We start from the raw sequence: 12782 nt of genomic DNA on the forward strand, positions 1-12782 counted from the left end.
ACCCTGACTTCTGTTGCTGTTCTTGTACAACACATAGTGATTGTGTTTGCTCTCCCATGTGCAAGAAGCAGATTTCCTGCTCACCATAAACTTCCCTTTAGAGCAATCCTGTTAGAAATATAAATAATATCAAACCTAGCTCCACACTATTTGGCCCATCAGGATAGACTGAGAAAATGTCAATTTTCAGGATGACTGATGACGTCATCACACATTATTTAAACAGAGTAATGTTGTCAAGTGTAAATTGAGGTTTTTTTTTATGGGAGGGAAATGTTTTGTGGGGATTTATTTCTTGGCAGAGAGTAATTCTTCTGCCATTAACCATATCCATCCCCAAATTAGTAGCTGGAAACAACCTATTTATGAAAGAATGAAGGAATTGGTGAAAACAGTTTACACATAGATGATGCAATAGTACTCATGCATGAAAGCATAAACCTAGCCTGTCAAAGTTGATGAAAAAAAAAACCCTCTCTGTCTAGTATCTGAGTCAGGATTATGCTGCCACCATAAAGACATACATTTGTATGTATTTTTCTGCTGCTGTATTTGGGAGTGGAATCACACTGGAGGGTGCTACTGGAGGCAGAACTGTCCCTCTACCTGGAGATCTTTATGAAGGTGGTTTTCAACTTCACCATGTGATAGTCTTCCACTAGACCTCAGAGGTGAGGAATCTGCATTGTGATGATGGTGCCTGGAGAATTGTGGAAAACCTGAAATCTAGGTTAGTGCTGTGCAGTGTTAGAGTCATAGTCGTTGGTTATATTGGAGGACCTGGGGGATAGCAGGTTTGGCCAGTTACAACACCTGGAAGGATTATTGATAGCTCCCTGGGACCCACTTTTTCCATGTGTACAGAGCCTGCTGCCTGTGGAAATGCCTAGATTTCATTCTGATTTTCCCCACCACGTCCACATATGAACTTTGATTCTCTCAGTTTTGCTACTGTGCTCCCAGTAGCCTATCACACACCTTGTCTGCATTTCCTATGGCATCTATGTTCCCCAAGCAGATTCTCCATAAAGATAATGCCTACCCATCCCAAGGAGTGACCATCTTGCCTTACTAATCATGGCACACAGGTACTCATGGTTCTGTCATACCCATTTTCTTTCTCCCTCTCTCTCCTTTTGAGATATCGTTTCATTCTAGCCCACGGAGATGCAGAATTCACTATGTAATCTCAGAATGATCTCAATGCCAGAGATCTTCCTACCTCCATCTCTTTGCTGGGAGTAAAGGCATGGATCACAACATCTACCCCTATTTTCTCTTAAGAACAAAGCAGTTCCCCCGTGTCATATATCAAAGTATTTCAGGAAGCAATGCCTCTCTCATAGCTCATCTAACTGCCAGAAGAGTGCAGTGTTGAAGTTATCATTCGAGTTCAAGAACTAAAGTGGTCATTCTGAGACCTAGTTTTTAACTCTCTCTAAAACATGCCAGCCCAGGAGCTTCCCATACATTACTTCAGGGTGCCCCCCGTATTAGCACTACACAATTGAAGGCCTGGAGCACTCACAGGAAGGTCTGTACTCAAATACCACAATAGATTGCGTTTCTAAACATCCTTCCCTCCATTCTAACTCCACCTGCCCTCATGCCCCTCCAGTACCTCACAGCCTCATACAAGTCCAGATTAAGTCCTTGGCTCCCCTGGTGACACTGAGTAACCACACCAGCAAACATCGGATGCCAAAGAAAATCTCAAGACCCAAACCCACATTCTGCCCATGTTCTCTGAAGCCCTGGAGTCCTCTTTTCCATCCCCTTCCATTATATAACAGAGTATAAAAGGATTTTTGTCCTTGAAACATTTCCTATAGATGGTTCACCTTCAGGTATATAATATCAATTTTACACTTCAGTTCTATCATCACTTTTTACTAATCTCATTACAAAAATAAAACAATGCCAAACCCAGACACAAACCACCTTGAATCAGGATTGGAAAAATAAAATAAAAATAAATAAAAATAAAAAACGAGATGGAAAGAAAAAAAAATTTAGAGTCTTGTGATTACCAGTTGGATCCTCCCACATCCTGCAGATATGGACTTTATCTACAGCATCCTACCACCTTCTGTGCAGAGTGAGAGACCTGCCTGAGCTTCTCAGGAAGAGGGAAGACAGATTACAAAAACGAAGTTTCTGTTGCTGGCTGTGGCGCTCAGCTGCTTGGTGTGTGCAGAGAAGAAATCTCTTAAGGTATCATGTCTACCATGATTTGACATAGGGCAGGTGATCATAATTTCAGGTGCATAAGCCTTCTAGAAGGGCATGAACGACATCTGATAGGGCAATGGCTCACTGTTCTTGTGTTTTCATAATTATGTAATTATCCTCATAATATTCTTAAATTAGTTTTTACTTGATATGAAGGTGTTAACAATAAAATACTGTGTTCTGCATAGGAAATTGTAGGTCAGCCTGGACTAGAGTGAAATCCTACTGAAAAATAAAGAATTGTCACAGATTACATCTTAGAAATCACATAAAATTTATGCTCAAAATGTGACTCTTTCATATTGTATTTTAATCAGGTTTTCTATAACTTTTTATGGCATACCTTGCTCTTTTCATTTTTAAAACACTAGGTAGAATGGATGACCTCTCTTATGAATACAATTAACTTTCCTTATATTTCTTTTTCATGTCCTTAAACATTTTTAGTATTTCAAAAATACTGTGCATAGCCAACAAAATAAAATATTAAAGAAATTTGTATGCACAGCATAAATAAATGAATAGCTAAGTTTAATCATTATATTTGGCCAAAAAATTGCATACATATCCATAAGCTGCAGATATTGCAATATATCCCTTAGACTTAACCATAGTTTCAAGGGAAATTATGACAATGTGCATGGATTTGAAACAACATCTTCATCCAGAAGGATTTGATGCTTATATTTTCATGAGTAAAATCAGGTGCCATGATCACAATAGATATTGATGAGGAAAGTTAGAGGAATGGCTGATGCTTCTAATTGAACATTTCTTTTTTAGTTTTCAGGGAAATATCGCACGGTGTCCATAGCTTCACACAGTTTAATCAGCATAGTAGAGAATGGCCTGTTAAGGCTATATGTATGTGAGGTGGAATTTTATGATACTTATAAGGAAATGTTCATGACTTTTGATTTGAGGTAAGCAAGATTTTTCTTATGTGCAAGACACCAAATGTGGAATTCTGGCTGGTACAAAGGTGTCAAATTTCCACTGAGAGACAGAGAACTGCTAGGAAAACTGGAGTTGCTGTCCATTCTTGAAAGAAACATGAGGTCTTTGCTCATGTTACATTTCAGTCCCTGCCAGAATCCAATTATAGTGCCATGAATAAACCTTAAATGACCCAGAGATGCACAACTCAAGCTGTTGTTAATGATTTTGTTAACTTTCTGAACATGCTAAGAAAAAAATGCTACCCGTTATGCCCATAACATGATAGACACCAGAAGACTCAGTGGCTTTGCTTTAGAGTTTTTCAATATCGGAACTCAATCCATGACTTTGAAAGTAACTTAAATTCTTGTAACTCTTGCCTAACACTCTCAGGTAGTGTGATAGTAGGCATATGCCACCATATGTAAATTGGATTGGATAAGTCATGAATTAATTATCTGCAAAAATCCTATAGTGTCATAATTTCAGGGTAGCCTTCTCGATTATTTTCATAGCCCTAGCATTTAGGGACATATACCTGAATTTATTTACAATTTTTGGTGGCAGAATTATTTATGTGTTGAGTTCCAGCAAAATCATGGTCAAAGGAAACACTCCATCTCCAAGAGCTTCCTCCAACACTCAAAATAATCACCTGCTTAATTATGAAGGACTTTAGAAGAAAATATAATTCCCCTCACCATTGTATGGCACACTCTTACTTAATAATGACCTTCCATAAAGTGAGTGAATTTGTTGATCAGTGTGTGAGACAAGGGACAGTGTTTTACTGCAAAAACATTAACCCTAGAAATAAGAAACTTTCCCCAATTATTTTTATTTGCATAGAAATTTGAAAGACATAAGGATTCTGATTCCTTCTCTTCCCAAGTCAAAAAAAAAAAAAAAACTCTATAAGTTGTCTAGATGGTTCTGTGGATAAATGTGTTTACCACTCAAGCAGAAGGAGGTTATTTTAGTTTGTTAGAATATAAAAATCCAGTTGTGTGAGGACAGTTCTGAAAGCCCAGTGTTAGGGAAGCAGAGAAAGGATGACCACAGAGATATGCCTATGTTTTCCCTGGGAGATTCAGTGAGATCCAGGTTCATCAAGAAAAACTCAGCATGAGAAATAGGTCAATGAAATACACCAACATTGACAGCAGGTTCACCTTTGCACATGCCACACACAAATCAGTATTCCTACAAGTATGCATATGCATGATACTCACACACACATGCAGAACGAAATTGACAAGATCAGGACCACACTGGAAAGAACCATTGTGGGCAGAATTTCAATTGTTTGAAAAGTAAGCTAAAATTCAGACACGACTTCCCTCTCTCATATTAGGGTTTAATGTAAAAGAAGATAGTTAAGATTCAAGGGAAACACAATACATTAACAATGAGTAGTAAATTTTTGAAAGCTGTATTTATTAAGTGAGAAAGTATGAGAACAGGAAGAACCAAAGATGAAAGATGATATAACTGTACACTTGCAGGATGTAGTGGATGAGTATAATTAGGAAATTACAAAAACAAAACTTTGTTAATAATATGAATGGATGGTACTATTTCACATGAGTTTGCTTAGAATTGAGTATGAGATATGCCTCCATTTATTACCATGAGTATTGGTTGAGGGAAGTTTATTTTTTTAAAAAATTTTCTTTCGGTTGTAATAAGGTAATACAATCCAAACCCAGGGAGGAAAAAAAAGTTGCACTTTAAGTTGTTTTCTCACAAATAAGGTCATCATGGGAGACAGACACTCCTCTCAGAAAGATATGCTTCATTTCACACACAATCTGTCCCCCACCCCCAAAGTGCAGCATGCTGACCCAGATTCAAATGTACAGAAATCTGTGAATAATTTCCTATGAACTCTGTAAACTAAAAGGAAGACAAGGCATAAAACTAAAACCGTCAGAGTGAGTTTTACTCTCAGCATATGAACGGTAACACATATTATTTTTTAATTTTTGGTTCATTCAGAGTTATGTTGTATATTAATTGATGTATTTCTTATAATTTTCCTATAGGCAAAATGGCGAGTGCCACCAATACAGACTGAAAGCATGGAATCTTATATATCTACAGGGCAGCAATTCTAGTAACTATTAGATAATTTAGGGTGATTACATGAAACCAACTCTGCAGTGCCTTCAACTTCATGGTCATGTTGTTTATCTGTTTCTCTGAGTCAGTGTTCGACAGAAGCACCTTACCACATGAGAGTTTTGTTGTTTCTCACTCTTCCAGGTCATCCAGCTCACTTTATATGGGCTAAACCATCAAGTGTTGTTGTTGATAATCTCATTAGCACATGGAAGTTTGATAACTCATATCACAGCTCCCCAAGTGTCTGGTTCTGTCACGTTGGTCATCACAAATGTGGGTATAATAACTCAAATCTGCTGGTATTGTCTTTCCATATAAGTCAGAATGCACACCTGTAATCTTGCACAAACCCTTACAGCTCTTAATACTGTGTGTGTAAAGGTGAAGGGACTTCACTCAAAGTATAAAAAGGTATTTGGCTCTCAATTTCACATGAGTGGATTTGAGATCAACAATAAATTCTGCTACTTCTTCCAAATCCTACTTTCAAAGTGCTCTGAAAAAAAAATGGATTGAATTTTACCCTTCCATTTTGGAGTACCCTTTCACAAGGTTCTCATTGTGGTATCATACAATTATTATCACAAAAGATACAGACATTTATTATCAGCTATATGAAACATATTAGAGCCCTTTGAAATCTACTATGACCTTATATTTTTAAGTTTATAATGAATATTGACTTTGGCGCTTAGGCATCATACTGTTGTGGAAAATAGCACAAGACATTAAACCTAAGATTGTTCTCACTCCCAGTTGCAAAAGGACAATGCAAATCCTCATAATACAAACTCATACAGAGGCCCCAGGATTTATGAATTACATCACATTCTAAGGTTGTCACTATGAGATGTGATGTGATGAACACATCACAGTTTATGTCCTCCAGGCTTCCAAGCTGTTGCATGTGCTTGGTTAGAATTTGTGGGAAATCTGTGGAATGAAATTCTAAGATCCTCATTATGGGATGTGATGTGATTAACACATGACAGTTTATGTCCTCCATGTTTTCAGGCTTTTGCATGTGCTTGATTAGAATTTGTGGGAAATCCTTGGACTTAATGAAATCACTGTAATTTTAATGAAAATTGAAAATGTTCCCTTATATACTTTGATGATTCCTAGAAAATATCAGGATTTGGAGTAAACACTGCCCAACCACATTCTCTCCAACTGCGTCCTTTCTTTTTTCATTCTCAAATTAATGTATTAATAAGAAAATAAATTCATTAATGATTTTTTTTTTTTTTTGTTTTCTTGAGGTAGGATCTCACTATAGCCCAGGCTGACCTGGAATTCACTGTAGTCTCAGGGTGGTCTTGAACCAACAGTAACCCACCTACCTCTGCCTTTATAGTGTTGGGATTAAAGGCATGCAACACCATACCTCACCAAATAAACAAATAAGTAAATAAATAAATAAATACACAAAAATATTTTCGAGTAGGGCTGGAGCGATTGCTGAACTGTTAAAGCACTTCCCTACAAAGCCTAAGGATCCAAGTTTTATTGCCCATTGCCCACATAAATCCAGACTCAGAGGTTAGGGGTTATACCTGGAGTTCACTTGCTATAGTTGCAGGCACTGGACTCCCATTCTCAATCTCTCTCTCTACTCTTCTTTCTGTCTTTCATCCATTTATCTCAAATGCCTAAATAAAATTATTTTTAATGGTCCAATATAAAGCCATATTTTCCAAGTTAGGATGAATGTAAGTTTTTTTTTCAGACAAAGAAACCAAATATTTGCATTTTCTGAACATGTCTCCTATGTTGTCATCAAATCTTCATGTGCAAATTAAAATTATAAAACATTAATATTGAAGCACATGATCTACTCACACAATTACTAACTGACAAATGCAGCAAAGATATTCCGGTAACTCCATCCCAACTTTTATTTATATCACTGCAATTCTTATGAACCCAGCCATTAAAACGTCTATTTTTAAAAATTTATTTGAGAACAAGAGGAAGAGAGAATATGGGCACTCCAATACTCTAGCCAGTACAAACAAATTCCAGAAGCATGCCCCACCTTGTGCATTTGTCTTTTGTAGGTACTAGGGAATAGAATCTGGGTACACAGGTATTAAAGGAAAGATCCTTAAATGCTAAGCAGTCTCCTCATCCCAGAAGCTACTTATTAAATAACCTTAAGTTGAATGTAATGCAGCCAACTTTAGGCTCCTATCCCTGCAAAGAATAACTGGGACTTAACATCATACCAGTAATAAATGAGTATAATTATTCAGTTTGATATTTTTGTATGTAGAATATCTGGGGTTTGCTGAATTAGAGACAATGTTTTGGTTTGGGATGAAGTAGTTGAAAATAGTATGACAAAAACAAGATACTGTTCACTTCAGTAGTACATTTACTAGAGTTGGAATGATACAGATTAGAGTAACATGGCCCCCGCTTAGGGATGGCCAACAAATTCTTGAAGTGCTCCACATTTTATTTATTTATTTATTTATTTGAGACAGAAAGAAAGAGATAATTGGCATCGTAGGGCCTCCATCACTGCAAACAAACTAGAGACATATTTGCCAGCTCATACATCTGGCTTATTTATGTCCTGGGGAATTGAAGCAGGTTCCTTTGGCTTTATAGGCAAATATCTTAACCACTAAGCCATCTTTCCAACCCAAGTGTTCCATAATTTAAATAAAGAATACTTGGGCAACTCAAATAAGTAGAAGAAAAGGTATTGTCTAATCTTGAAAACATATTTCTTCTCAGTACCAAAGGTGGTGTACTTCTCAGTGGATTTTGTCTCGATGAATTCTATGATATTAAAACTTAACTATTATTATAATGAAAGGGAAAATGAGATGTGTTTCTAGTTTTGTGTAAGTATTCAATTTGATTCTGTGTTGGAGAAAATATGACGTTTTGTATTTTGGGAATGAGTATACATGTATTTTTTTTCCCACAATTTAACCTGCTATAGGAACATGTTCACATGTGTCTTAAAACCGTGCCATAACTTTATGAAAATAGGTAATTCTCGCTTTTTGTTGATACTTTTTGTTTGTTGTTGATGATAATAGAGAAAAAGAGGGAAAATAAGGATATAACAATAAATAGAAATGACTTGTAAAGAATTAGTGGTTCAGGGAACAAGGAGATATGAGAGGAGGGAGAGAAAGGGTGATGGGAGGATGGCAATATCAGGGTACTGTGTATAGGCACAGGAATTGTCTGTAAAACATATACAAAAAAAAGTATAGTAGGATTCATGTGTGCACTTTTGGTGATTTCCTCTGCCATTTTTTTTCATAGAGAAAGTGAAGAGAGTAGATTCTACATCATATATTGAGATAAAATAGATATGCTCAGATCTATTCATCACAAAATTCCAATTGTACATTACAGAATTCCCTTCCTTTTGAAGTACATATATGGGAGAGAAGAAATTACTTTTGTGTTACTTTTCCAAAATGTAGAAAAATGAGATAATCCTGAATGTATGAATCAATCTCCCATTAAATTGCCCTTGCTGGGTTGCATTACCAACATGAAGGGGGTAATGAACAGAAGGTGGGATGTGATGTACTAGTGGAAAATAAACCTTGATCAATTTATTTATTTATTTTTTACAAATTAGGATAGGTTTTGTATTCAGAAATGTCGCTAAAGACCATGCATTTTGACTTCTATCTTATGAAATACAGCAAAATGCCACATTATAAGTGAAGAGACACAGGAAGAGTATGTCAAGCTGAGTGAGAAGAAAATTCCAAGTGAAAATATCCTGGATGTCACCAAGACAGGTGAATCACTCTTGTGCCAGCTAGGGAACACAAAGATTAATGTTTAAAGAAATCTCTGTCATCTTCTGAAAGCCATTTCTCATTCAAAATAGTGGTGATTAAAGATATCTTGGTTATTAGGTGAATGCAGTATCACTTTATCCTCTTGTTGTTGTATTTTACAGACACCTGTCCTAAATGGAGATATTGACTCTGTAAGTAGGAACATGGCCCTCATTACTCTTGAAATGTTCAACTTAAATACCATGTGAAGTCAATTCGAATCAGTAAAACAAAAATTATCCATACAAAAGCATGAAACAAAGAATGTATTAATGCAATATTTTAAATTCCCATAATATTAAATTAGTCCAGGGTAAATACTGAGTTTCTTTAACTGAAGCAAAAATTAATAAATTTAGTAAGAAAATGAAATCTGAAATATGATTGTTAAGCATTTGAATTCTTTTGGGAATGCTGAAATCACACGGACAGCATATCTACAATATCTCAATGAGACTCATTATTGCCATGTGTGGCCTGGATGTGCATCTAATTAGTGTGAGTTTGGGACATCACTATATACATGGGATCTCACACTTCTATCATGACAAGAAAAGTCATCTGAAGTAGTAGATACTGTAAAATATACCAGTATAAATATACTTGATATCCATAAATCAGTGTCCATTTATTTGAGTTGTTATTTGTGAGAATTTATTCATTCATTCATTCCCACCCCTTTCAAACAACATCCATATGATTTCCTTATACCCTGGCACTGATGATGTTTACAATATCACCTCACATGCATGTAAATAGTGATCACTTATAATTCTGCAGGTTATAAGAAGATTCATGGTGCTTCTGCAGCAACTGGTTGTCTGGAACCAGAATAAAAAACAACAGACTTTTAATCATATTTTATTCCTGATTGTACTCTCATCTTTATGAGTATTTCTGATCTTTCACCCATTCTGACCTGTACATGTACTTCCCATTGCTTTGAATATGTGTGTGTGTGTGTGTTTATCTTTAGTGTTACTACCCTCTCTGTGATTAAATGGCTTGGTTTCATGTACCTGTCAATGTGTTCTGAATAAAGAAATCTAGTTTTGCAACTTAGATGAACAGGCCCCACCTTAGAGTCTTTGTCACAATTTGAATATATTTTTCTTTGCTTTTTGTTTTGGAAATGTCATATTTGTAGGTGGAAAAGTAGGTGATAAAATCAACTCAGTTTTGAAGTAGAAAAACATGTCAATTTTTGAATAAAGAGTATTATCTGTGTTTTGTCACATTTTTCTCTGAAAATAAGGAAGTGTGTGGATTATATGACAAAGAGGTTAATACTTAGCATGTTGCTGCATTCAAAAAAGATAACTCTGCCATGTGTGGTGGGGCACTTGAGAAGGCAGAGGTAGGATGATTGCCATGACTTCAAGGCCACCCTGAATTCCAGGTTAGACTGGGCCAAAGGGAGACCCTACCTCAAAAAACAAACAAACAAAACCCTCAAAGCTGGATGTGGTTTGCATGTCTCCAATCCCAGCACTTGGGAGGTAGAGACAGGAGATCATCATGAGTTCAAGGCCAGTATTAACTACATAGTGAATTCCAGGTCAGCTTGGGCTAGAGGTAGTCATTACCTCCAAAAACCAAACAAAAACAAAACTAAAGAACTCACCAAGGAGGGTTGATTTCTTACTTCATATTTCACATGTATTTAATTGATTTTCAAAAGCAGAATGGAAAACATTCTTGAGATGTAAACAGAAGTGGCCAATATCTTCCCACCCATCATAAAATTAAGTATGTAGACATCTACATTGGTTTCTTCACATATCATGATTATTCAGAATTTTTTAAAGATTAAAATCACATTCAGTAAAAATCTTAAGGCACAATGAACAATAAAGTTAAAAACTTTTTAAAGTTGATTTATGAAAACTGCTATTTTATACCCAAAATAAAAATTTGCCAAACAAAAATTAGGCCCAGGATATATTTTTTTAAATGAAGTGTTTATCGACCAAATAAACATTCTTTTTTAAAAAACTATTTTTATTTATTAATCTGAGAGTGACAGACAGAGAGAGAAAGAGGGAGAGAGAGAGAGAGAATGGTCACGCCAGGGCCCCCAGCCACTGCAAACTAACCCCAGATGTGTGAGTCCCCTCATACACCTGGCCAATGTGGGTCCTCGTGAATTGAGCCTCGAACCGGGGTCCGTAGCCTGCACAGACAATTTCTTTTTTCTTTTTTAAATGGCTCATCATAATTTATTTTATGTTAAAATGTACAGCTTTTTTGGTTTGTGGGTTTTTTTTGTCTTTTTTTTTTGAAGTAACTGACTAAAAAGAGAACAGATAAATACAAGAGTGTTGCTGGCTCCTATTTTATACAAGGACTATGCCTCTCCTGCTTGGCCCTCACTGTGCACAGACAATTTCTTAATCACTAAGCCATTGCTCCAACCTGAAATTAACATTCTTAAAAGTGTAGAAACCCATTAGATTCCATATTGTTCATGGGCAGCAAAGAAAGAAAATGTAACTGTATGCATGTGTGTTAAAACCATGTGGCTCCACACATCCCAGTTTTCCCACTGCTAGGGTGCTGACAAAGGAGAAATTCCTGGGCTCAATAGACAGCCTGTCTATCTAATTGTATAATTCACTGTCACTAAAAGAAAACAAAACCCTATATTGCTGCTGAAAACACCACTAGTTTGCTCTATTGCATTTATATACACGAGGAAACAGTGCATGTATGCCAACCCACACAACAGGACACACAAATAAAAGTTCCATTTAACAAGCTTCCCTAGCTCTCCTGGCCAATGCTTCTGAAAAAGCTGGCAATGGACACAAATACAGTAGTTAGACAGACATATAGATCAGTGTAGAAATTAACAAATGGTCCTAAATGTTAAGCCAAACTTTATTCTCTTATAACATGTTCAAAACAAAGGAATGTCTAACTATGAAAATAAGGACACACAAATAAATGATATAATAAGAAGTTCATTGTGATAAACATCATGAAAACATGAGATCTTTATTAATATAAAAAGCCACTTACCAAACTGTTAGTCTTATAAGAAAAATGATTTAATGAACACTATCAATAAATGCAAATGTCTTAAAATAGCTTATTAAGGATAAGAATGAGGAAACTGTAGAGACTTTTTTAAAGTTAACAGATTGAACTAGCTAAAGAAAATCCTTTTTGAAACAAAAATCAGAAAAAGTTTTCTTCACTGCTGAAACATAGAAAATTATTTCAAAAGAACATAATTTTGGTCTAGAGAGATGACTTAGTGGTTAAGATGCTTCCTTGCAAAGCCTAGGTACACATGTTTGAATATCCAGATCTTATGACACCAGATGCTGAGTAACGCAAGCACAAAACATTATTCATGTGCCAGGAAGGGGTGCAAGTACCTAAAGTTTGTTCACAAAGACTGAAATCCCTGGGACACTCATTCATCCATTCCCTCCTTCTCAGACACTCTTTCTGCCTATTCTATCCCTCCCTAAAAAAAGAACGTATTTTCATAATTCACTCTAAAACATCAAAAAGATATAAACTGTGTACTAACCTTTAAATAAACAAGTTCACCATTATTATGACACAATCATAAGCAATAAGAACTATGACAAAAGACATTTGTATGTCAATAACTTTGATGAACATAAATGAATACATAGTAAAACTCCTTGAATA

General features: G+C 35.9%; 1 non-coding gene across 1 annotated transcript; it reads left to right on the forward strand.

Annotated features, from left to right (window-relative positions):
- Positions 1-7653: 7653 nt before the first annotated feature.
- Positions 7654-7758, forward strand: LOC123457154. The gene has a single exon (XR_006634922.1). It is a non-coding gene; the product is annotated as a U6 spliceosomal RNA (small nuclear RNA).
- Positions 7759-12782: the final 5024 nt, after the last annotated feature.

This window comes from Jaculus jaculus, assembly GCF_020740685.1.
Source record: "Jaculus jaculus isolate mJacJac1 chromosome Y unlocalized genomic scaffold, mJacJac1.mat.Y.cur SUPER_Y_unloc_1, whole genome shotgun sequence".
Taxonomy (NCBI): domain Eukaryota; kingdom Metazoa; phylum Chordata; class Mammalia; order Rodentia; family Dipodidae; genus Jaculus; species Jaculus jaculus.